The sequence below is a fragment of the Colletes latitarsis genome, unplaced genomic scaffold (assembly GCF_051014445.1).
Source record: "Colletes latitarsis isolate SP2378_abdomen unplaced genomic scaffold, iyColLati1 scaffold0023, whole genome shotgun sequence".
NCBI lineage: Eukaryota > Metazoa > Arthropoda > Insecta > Hymenoptera > Colletidae > Colletes > Colletes latitarsis.
In genome coordinates this window covers 7,351,583-7,362,269 of record NW_027488373.1, presented here as the reverse complement: position 1 = coordinate 7,362,269, position 10,687 = coordinate 7,351,583, and positions in this window count along the sequence as shown.

Genomic DNA, 10,687 nt, shown 5'->3' with positions numbered 1-10,687 from the left:
CACTGAAACAATCAATTAAACCTGGTCTTGATAAATATTATAGAGGATAATGCATGTTAGGTCTGGGACAGGTCTGGGATTTGCCCTCATCAGACTCATACTTTCGCACACTTCACATACTCGTTGAATAGATCCTGGGTTTTTACTGGTTTGGATCACGTAGTAATGTGGTACCACACTGAAACATTCAATTAAACCTGGTCTTGATAAATATTTTAGAGGATAACGCATGTTAGGTTTGGGTTAGGTCTAGGATTTGCCCTCATCAGGCTCATACTTTTGCATGTTTCTCATACTTCATGGCTAGATCCTGGGCTATTTCTGGATTGGACACGTAGTAATGTGGTACCACACTGAAACAGTCAATTAAACCTGGTTTCGCTCAATATTTTAGAAGATGACGCATGTTAGGTCTAGGTTAGGCCTGGGATTTGCCCTCATCAGGGTCATACATTCGCAGTTTTAACATGCATGTTGACCTGATCGAGGGTTTTTTCTGCTTTTGATCACGTAGTAAAGTGGTACCACAACTAAAGCAGTCAATTAAACCTGGCTTCGATCACTATTTTAGAGGATAACGCAAGTTTGGTCTGGGATAGGTCTGGGATTCGCCCTCATGAGGCTCACATACTTTCGCGTAATTTACATACTTGTTGAACTGATCCTGGGTTTTTTCTGGTTTGGATCACGTAGCAATGTGGTACCACACTGAAAGAGTCGATTAAACCAGGTTTCGATCAATATTTTTGAGGATAACGCATGTTAGGTCTCGGTTAGGCCTGGGATTTTCACTCATCAGACTCATACTTTCGCATTCTTCACATACTTGTTGAACGGATCCTGGGCTTTTTCTGGTTTGGATCACGTAGTAATGTGGTACCACACTGAAACAGTCAATTAAACCTGGTTTCGATCAATATTTTAGAGAATCATTCATGTTAGGTCTAGGTTAGGTCTGGGATTTGCTCTCATCAGGCTTATTCTTTCGCATATTTCTCATACTTGATGGCTAGATCCTGGGCTTTTTCTGGATTGCATCACGTAGTAATGAAGTACAACACTGAAACAGTCAATTAAACCTGGTTTCCATCAATATTTTAGAGGACAAAGCATGTTAGGTCTAGGTTAGGCCTGGGATTTACCCTCATCAGGGTCATACTTTCGCAGTTTTCACATACTTGTTGAACAGATCCTGGGCTTTTTCTGGATTGCATCACGTAGTAATGAAGTACAACACTGAAACAGTCAATTTAACCTGGTTTCCATCAATATCTGAGAGGACAACGCAAGTTAGGTCTGGGATAGGTCTGGGATTTGCCCTCATCAGGCTCATACTTTCGCGTTTTTCACATACTTGTTGAACAGATCCTGGGTTTTTTCAGGTTTGGGTCACGTAGTAGTGTGGTACCACACCGAAACAGTCGATTAAACTTGGTTTCGATCAATATTTTTGAGGACAACGCATGTTAGGTCTAGGTTAGGCCGGGGATTTTCACTCATCAGACTCATACTTTCGCATTCTTCACATACTTGTTGAACGGATCCTGGGTTTTTACTGGTTTGGATCACGTAGTAATGTGGTACAACACTGAAACATTCAATTAAACCTGGTCTTGATAAATATTTTAGAGGATAACGCATGTTAGGTCTGGGTTAGGTCTAGGATTTGCCCCCATCAGGCTCATAATTTCGCATATTTCTCATACTTCATGGCTGGATCCTGGGCTATTTCTGGATTGGATCACCTAGTAATGTGGTACCACACTGAAACAGTCAATTAAACCTGGTTTTGATCCATATTTTAGAGAATAATTCATGTTAGGTCTAGGTTAGGTCTGGGATTTGCTCTCATCAGGCTCATTCTTTCGCATATTTCTCATACTTGATGGGTAGATACTGGGCTTTTTCTGGATTGCATCACGTAGTAATGAAGTACAACACTGAAACAGTCAATTAAACCTGGTTTCCATCAATATTTTAGAGGACAACGCATGTTAGGTCTAGGTTAGGCCTGGGATTTGCCCTCATTAGACTCATACTTTCGCGTTTTTCACATACTTGTTGAACAGATCCTGGGTTTTTTCTGGTTTGCGTCACGTAGTAATGTGGTACCACACTGAAACAGTCCATTAAACCTGGTTTGGATCAATATTTTAGAGGATAACGCATGTTAGGTCTAGGTTAGGCCTGGGATTTTCACTCATCAGACTCATACTTTCGCATTCTTCACATACTTGATGAACGGATCCTGGTATTTTTCTGGTTTGCATCACGTAGTAATGTGGGACCACTCTGAAACAATCAATAAAACCTGGTCTTGATAAATATTTTAGAGAATAATTCATGTTAGGTCTAGGTTAGGTCTGGGATTTGCTCTCATCTGGCTCATTCTTTCGCATTTTTCTCATACTTGATGGCTAGATCCTGGACTTTTTCTGGATTGCACCACGTAGTAACGTGGTACCACACTGAAACAGTCAATTAAACCTGGTTTCGATCAATATTTTAGAGGATAACGCAAGTTAGGTCTGAGATAGGTCTGGGATTCGCCTTCATCAGGGTCATACTTTCGCGTTTTTCACGTACTTGTTGAACTGATCCTGGGCTTTTTCTGGTTTGGATCACGTAGCAATGTGGTACCACACTGAAACAATCGATTAAACCTGGTTTCGATCAATATTTTAGAGGATAACGCAAGTTTGGTCTGGGATAGGTCTGGGATTTGCCCTCATCAGGCTCATACTTTCGCGTTTTTCACATACTTGATGGCTAGATCCTGGACTTTTTCTGGATTGCACCACGTAGTAACGTGGTACCACACTGAAACAGTCAATTAAACCTGGTTTCCATCAATATTTTAGAGCACAACGCATGTTAGGTCTGGGATAGGCCGGGGATTTGCCCTCATCAGGGTCATGCTTTCGCAGTTTTAACATTCATGTTGACCTGATCGAGGGTTTTTTCTGCTTTGCATCACGTAGTAAAGTGGTACCACACTGAAGCAGTCCATTAAACCTGGTTTGGATCAATATTTTAGAGGATAACGCATGTTAGGTCTGGGTTAGGTCTAGGCTTTGCCCTCGTCAGGCTCATACTTTCGCATGTTTCTCATACTTCATGGCTAGATCCTGGGCTATTTCTGGATTGGACACGTAGTAATGTGGTACCACACTGAAACAGTCAATTACACCTGGTTTCGCTCAATATTTTAGAAGATGACGCATGTTAGGTCTAGGTTAGGCCTGGGATTTGCCCTCATCAGGGTCATACATTCGCAGTTTTAACATGCATGTTGACCTGATCGAGGGTATTTTCTGCTTTTGATCACGTAGTAAAGTGGTACCACAACTAAAGCAGTCAATTAAACCTGGCTTCGATCACTATTGTAGAGGATAACGCAAGTTAGGTCTGGGATAGGTCTCGGATTATCCCTCATCAGACTCATACTTTCGCACACTTCACATACTCGTTGACAAGAACCTGGGTTTTTTTCTGGTTTGGATCACGTAGTAATGTGGTACCACACTGAAACAGTCGATTAAACCTGGTTTCGATTAATATTTTTAAGGATAACGCATGTTAGGTCTGGGTTAGGTCTAGGATTTGCCCCAACAGGCTCATACTTTCGCAGATTTCTCATACTTCATGGCTGGATCCTGGGCTATTTCTGGATTGGATCACGTAGAAACGTGGTACCACATTGAAACTGTCAATTAATCCTGGTTTTGATCAATATTTTAGAGAAAAATTCATGTTTGGTCTAGGTTAGGTCTGGGATTTGCTCTCATCAGGCTCATTCTTTCGCATATTTCTGATACTTGATGGCTAGATCCTGGGCTTTTTCTGGATTTCATCACGTAGTAATGAAGTACCACACTGAAACATTCAATTAAACCTGGTCTTGATAAATATTTTAGAGGATAACGCATGTTAGGTCTGGGTTAGGTCTAGGATTTGCCCCAACAGGCTCATACTTTCGCATATTTCTCATACTTCATGGCTGGATCCTGGGCTATTTCTGGATTGGATCACGTAGAAATGTGGTACCACATTGAAACAGTCAATTAAACCTGGATTTGATCAATATTTTAGAGAATAATTCATGTTAGGTCTAGGTTAGGTCTGGGATTTGCTCTCATCGGGCTCATTCTTTCGCATATTTCTCATACTTGATAGCTAGATCCTGGGCTTTTTCTGGATTTCATCACGTAGTAATGAAGTGCAACACTGAAACAGTCAATTAAACCAGGTTTCGGTCAATATTTTCGAGGATAACGCATGTTAGGTCTAGGTTAGGCCGGGGATTTCCACTCATCACACTCATACTTTCACATTCTTCACATACTTTTTGAACGGATCCTGGGTTTTTACTGGTTTGGATCACGTAGTCATTAAGTGCAACACTGAAACAGTCAATTAAACCTGGTTTCCATCAATATTTTAGAGGACAGCGCATGTTAGGTCTAGGTTAGGCCTGGGATTTGCCCACATCAGGGTCATACTTTCGCAGTTTTAACATACATGTTGACCTGATCGAGGGTTTTTTCTGCTTTGGATCACGCAGTAAAGTGGTACCACACTGAAACAGTCGATTAAACCTGGTTTCGATCAATATTTTTGAGGATAACGCATTTTAGGTCTAGGTTAGGCCGGGGATTTTCACTCATCAGACTCATACTTTCGCATTCTTCACATACTTGTTGAACGGATCCTGGCATTTTCTGGTTTGGATTACGTAGTAATGTGGGACCACACTGAAACAATCAATTAAACCTGGTCTTGATAAATATTATAGAGGATAATGCATGTTAGGTCTGGGATAGGTCTGGGATTTGCCCTCATCAGACTCATACTTTCGCACACTTCACATACTCGTTGAATAGATCCTGGGTTTTTACTGGTTTGGATCACGTAGTAATGTGGTACCACACTGAAACATTCAATTAAACCTGGTCTTGATAAATATTTTAGAGGATAACGCATGTTAGGTTTGGGTTAGGTCTAGGATTTGCCCTCATCAGGCTCATACTTTCGCATATTTCTCCTACTTCATGGCTAGATCCTGGGCTGTTTCTGGATTGTATCACGTAGTAATGTGGGACCACACTGAAACAAACAATTAAACCTGGTCTTGAGAAATATTTTAGAGGATAACGCGTGTTAGGTTTGGGTTAGGTCTAGGATTTGCCCTCATCAGGCTCATACTTTCGCATATTTCTCAAACTTCATGGCTAGATCCAGGGCTGTTTCTGGATTGTATCACGTAGTAATGTGGGACCACACTGAAACAATCAATTAAACCTGGTCTTGATAAATATTATAGAGGATAATGCATGTTAGGTCTGCGATAGGTCTGGGATTAGCCCTCATCAGACTCATACTTTCGCACACTTCACATACTCCTTGAACAGATCCTGGGTTATTTTCTGGTTTGGATCACATAGTAATGTGGTACCACACTGAAACAGACGATTAAACCAGGTTTCGATCAATATTTTCGAGGATAACGCATGTTAGGTCTAGGTTAGGCCGGGGATTTTCACTCATCAGACTCATACTTTCGCATTCTTCACATACTTGTTGAACGGATCCTGGGTTTTTCTGGTTTGGATTACGTAGTAATGTGGGACCACACTGAAACAATCAATTAAAGCTGGTCTTGATAAATATTATAGAGGATAATGCATGTTAGGTCTGCGATAGGTCTGGGATTTGCCCTCATCAGACACATACTTTCGCACACTTCACATACTTGTTGAACGGATCCTGGGTTTTTCTGGTTTGGATTACGTAGTAATGTGGGACCACACTGAAACAATCAATTAAACCTGGTCTTGATAAATATTATAGAGGATAATGCACGTTAGGTCTGGGTTAGGCCTGGGATTTGCCCTCATCAGGGTCATACATTCGCAGTTTTATCATGCATGTTGACCTGATCGAGGGTTTTTTCTGCTTTTGATCACGTAGTAAAGTGGTACCACAACTAAAGCAGTCAATTAAACCTGGTTTCGATCACTATTTTAGAGGATAACGCAAGTTAGGTCTGGTATAGGTCTCGGATTATCCCTCATCAGACTCATACTTTCGCACACTTCACATACTCGTTTACAAGATCCTGGGTTTTTTCTGGTTTGGATCACGTAGTAATGTGGTACCACACTGAAACAGTCCATTAAACCTTGTTTGGATCAATATTTTAGAGGATAACGCATGTTAGGGCTAGGATAGCCCTGGGATTTTCACTCATCAGACTCATACTTTCGCATTCTTCACATACTTGTTGAACAGATACAGGGTTTTTTCTGGTTAGGATCACATAGTAATGTGGTACCACATTGAAACAGACGATTAAACCAGGTTTCGATCAATATTTTTGAGGATAACGCATGTTACGTCTAGGTTAGGCCGGGGTTCTTCACTCATCACACTCATACTTTCGCATTCTTCACATACTTGTTGAACGGATCCTGGGTTTTTACTGGTTTCCATCACGTAGTAATGAAGTGCAACACTGAAACAGTCAATTAAACCTGGTTTCCATCAATATTTTAGAGGACAACGCATGTTATGTCTAGGTTAGGCCGAGGATTTTCACTCCTCAAACTCATACTTTCGCATTCTCCACATACTTGTGAACAGATCCTGGGTTTTTACTGGTTTGGATCACGTGGTAATGTGGTACCACACTGAAACATTCAATTAAACGTGGTCTTCATAAATATTTTAGAGGATAACTCATGTTAGGTTTGGGTTAGGTCTAGGATTTGCCCTCATCAGGCTCATACTTTCGCATATTTCTCATACTTCATGGCTAGATCCTGGGCTGTTTCTGGATTGTATCACGTAGTAATGTGGGACTACACTGAAACAATCAATTAAACCTGGTCTTGATAAATATTTTAGAGGATAATGCATGTTAGGTCTGGGATAGGTCTGGGATTTGCCCTCATCAGACTCATACTTTCGCAAACTTCACATACTCGTTGAACAGATCCTGGGTTATTTTCTGGTTTGGATCACATAGTAATGTGGTACCACACTGAAACAGACGATTGAACCTGGTTTCGATCAATATTTTTGAGGATAACGCATGTTAGGTCTAGGTTAGGCCGAGGATTTTCACTCATCAGACACATACTTTCGCATTCCTCACATACTTGTTGAACGGATCCTGGGTTTTTTCTGGTATGGGTCACGTAGTAGTGTGGTACCACACTGAAACAGTCGATTGAACCTGGTTTCGATCAATATTTTAGAGGATAACGCAAGTTAGGTCTGGGATAGGTCTGGGATTTGCCCTCATCAGGCTCATACTTTCGCGTTTTTCACATACTTGTTGAACAGATCCAGGGTTTTTTCTGGTTTGGGTCACATAGTAATGTGGTACCACACTGAAACAGTCGATTAAACCAGGTAACGATCAATATTTTTGAGGATAACGCATGTTAGGTCTAGGTTAGGCCTGGGATTTTCACTCATCAGACACATACTTTCGCATTCCTCACATACTTGTTGAACGGATCCTGGGTTTTTTCTGGTATGGATCACGTAGTAATGTGGGACCACACTGAAACAGTCTATTAAACCTGGTTTCGATCAATATTTTAGAGAATAATTCATGTTAGGTCTAGGTTAGGTCTGGGATTTGCTCTCATCAGGCTCATTCTTTCGCATATTTCTCATACTTGATGGCTAGATCCTGGGCTTTTTCTGGATTGCATCACGTAGTAGTGTGGTACCACACTGAAACAGTCGATTGAACCTGGTTTCGATCAATATTTTAGAGGATAACGCAAGTTTGGTCTGGGATAGGTCTGGGATTTTCACTCATCAGACTCATACTTTCGCATTCTTCACATACTTTTTGAACGGATCCTGGGTTTTTACTAGTTTGGATCACGTAGTAATGTGGCACCACGCTGAAACAGTCAATTAAAATGGTCTCGATCAATATTTTAGAGGATAACGCATGTTAGGTCTAGGTTAGGTCTGGGATTTTCACTCATCAGACTCATACTTTCGCATTCTTCACATACTTTTTGAACGGATCCTGGGTTTTTTCTGGTTTGGATCACGTAGTAATGTGGGACCACACTGAAACAATCAATTAAACCTGGTATTGATAAATATTTTAGAGGATAACGCATGTTAGGTCTGGGATAGGTCTGGGAGTTGCCCTCATCAGACTCAAACTTTCGCACACTTCACATACTCGTTGAACAGACCCTGGGTTATTTTCTGGTTTGGATCACATAGTAATGTGGTACCACACTGAAACAGTCGATTAAACCAGGTTTCGATCAATATTTTTGAGGATAACGCATGTTAGGTCTAGGTTAGGCCGGGGTTTTTCACTCATCAGACTCATACTTTCGCATTCTTCACATACTTGTTGAACGGATCCTGTGTTTTTACTGGTTTGGATCACGTAGTGATGTGGTACCACGCTGAAACAGTCAATTAAAACTGGTTTCGATCAATATTTTAGAGGATAACGCAAGTTTGGTCTGGGATAGGTCTGGGATTCGCCCTCATCAGGCTCATACTTTCGCTTTTTTCACATACTTGATGGCTAGATCCTGGGCTTTTTCTGGATTGCATCACGTAGTAATGAAGTACTACACTGAAACAGTCAATTAAACCTGGTTTCCATCAATATCTTAGAGGATAACGCATGTTAGGTCTGGGATAGGTCTGGGATTCGCCCTCATCAGCCTTATACTTTCGCACACTTCACATACTCGTTGAACAGATCCTGGGTTATTTTCTGGTTTGGATCACGTAGCAATGTGGTACCACACCGAAACAGTCGATTAAACCAGGTTTCCATCAATATTTTAGAGGACAACGCATGTTAGGTCGAGGTTAGGCCTGGGATTGGCCCTCATCAGGGTCATACTTCCGCAGTTTTAACATACATGTTGACCTGATCGAGGGTTTTTTCTGCTTTGGATCACGTAGTAAAGTGGTACCACACTGTAACAGTCCATTAAACCTGGTTTGGATCAATATTTCAGAGGATAACTCATGTTAGGTCTAGGTTAGCCCTGGGATTTTCACTCATCAGACTCATACTTTCGCACACTTCACATACTCGTTGAACAGATCCTGGGTTATTTTCTGTTTTGGATCACATAGTAATGTGGTACCACACTGAAACAGTCGATTAAACCAGGTTTCGGTCAATATTTTTGAGGATAACGCACGTTAGGCCTAGGTTAGGCCTGGGATCTGCCCTCATCAGGTTCATATTTTCGCGTTCTTCACATACTTGTTGACCGGATACTGGGTTTTTTCTGGTTTGGATCACGTAGTAATGTGGGACCACACTGAAACCATCAATTAAACCTGGTCATGATAACTATTTTAGAGGATAACGCATGTTAGGTTTGGGTTAGGTCTAGGATTTGCCCTCATCAGGCTCATACTTTTGCATATTTCTCATACTTCATGGCTAGATCCTGGGCTGTTTCTGGATTGTATCACGTAGTAATGTGGTACCACGCTGAAACAGACAATTAAGCCTGATTTCGATCAATATTTTAGAGGATAACGCAAGTTAGGTCTAGGTTAGGTCTGGGATTTGCACTCATCAGGCCCATACTTTCGCGTTTTTCACATACTTGTTGAACTGATCCTGGGTTTTTTCTGGTTTGGATCACGTAGCAATGTGGTACCACACTGAAACAGTCAATTAAACCTGGTCTTGATAAATATTTTAGAGGATAACGCATGTTAGGTCTGGGATAGGTCTAGGATTTGCCCTCATCAGACTCATACTTTCGCACACTTCACATACTCGTTGAACAGATCCTGGGATATTTTCTGGTTTTGATCACATAGTAATGTGGTACCACACTGAAACAGTCGATTAAACCAGGTTTCGATCAATATTTTTGAGGATAACGCATGTTAGGTCTGGGTTAGGTCTAGGATTTGCCCTCGTCAGGCTCATACTTTCGCATATTTCTCATACTTCATGGCTAGATCCTGGGCTATTTCTGGATTAGATCACGTAGTAATGTGGTACCACACTGAAACAGTCAATTAAACCTGGTTTTGATGAGTATTTTAGAGAATAATTCATGTTAGGTCTAGGTTAGGTCTGGGCTTTGCTCTCATCAGGCTCATTCTTTCGCATATTTCTCATACTTGATGGCTAGATCCTGGGCTTTTTCTGGGTTGCATCACATGGTAATGAGGTACAACACTGAAACAGTCAATTAAACCTGGTTTCCATCAATATTTTAGAGGACCACGCATGTTAGGTCTAGGTTAGGCCTGGGATTTGCCCTCATCAGGGTCATACTTTCGCAGTTTTAACATACATGTTGACGTGATCGAGGGTTGTTTCTGTTTTGGATCACGTAGTAAAGTGGTACCACACTGAAACGGTCCATTAAACCTGGTTTGGATCAATATTTTAGAGGATAACGCAAGTTAGGTCTGGGATAGGTCTGGGATTCGCCCTCATCAGGCTCATACTTTCGCGTTTTTCACATACTTGTTGAACTGATCCTGGTTTTTTTCTGGTTTGGATCACGTAGCGTTGTGGTACCACACTGAAACAGTCGATTAAACCTGGTTTCGATCAATATTTTAGAGGATAACGCATGTTAGGTCTAGTTTAGGCCTGGGATTTTCACTCATCAGACTCATACTTTCGCAGTTCTAACATACATGT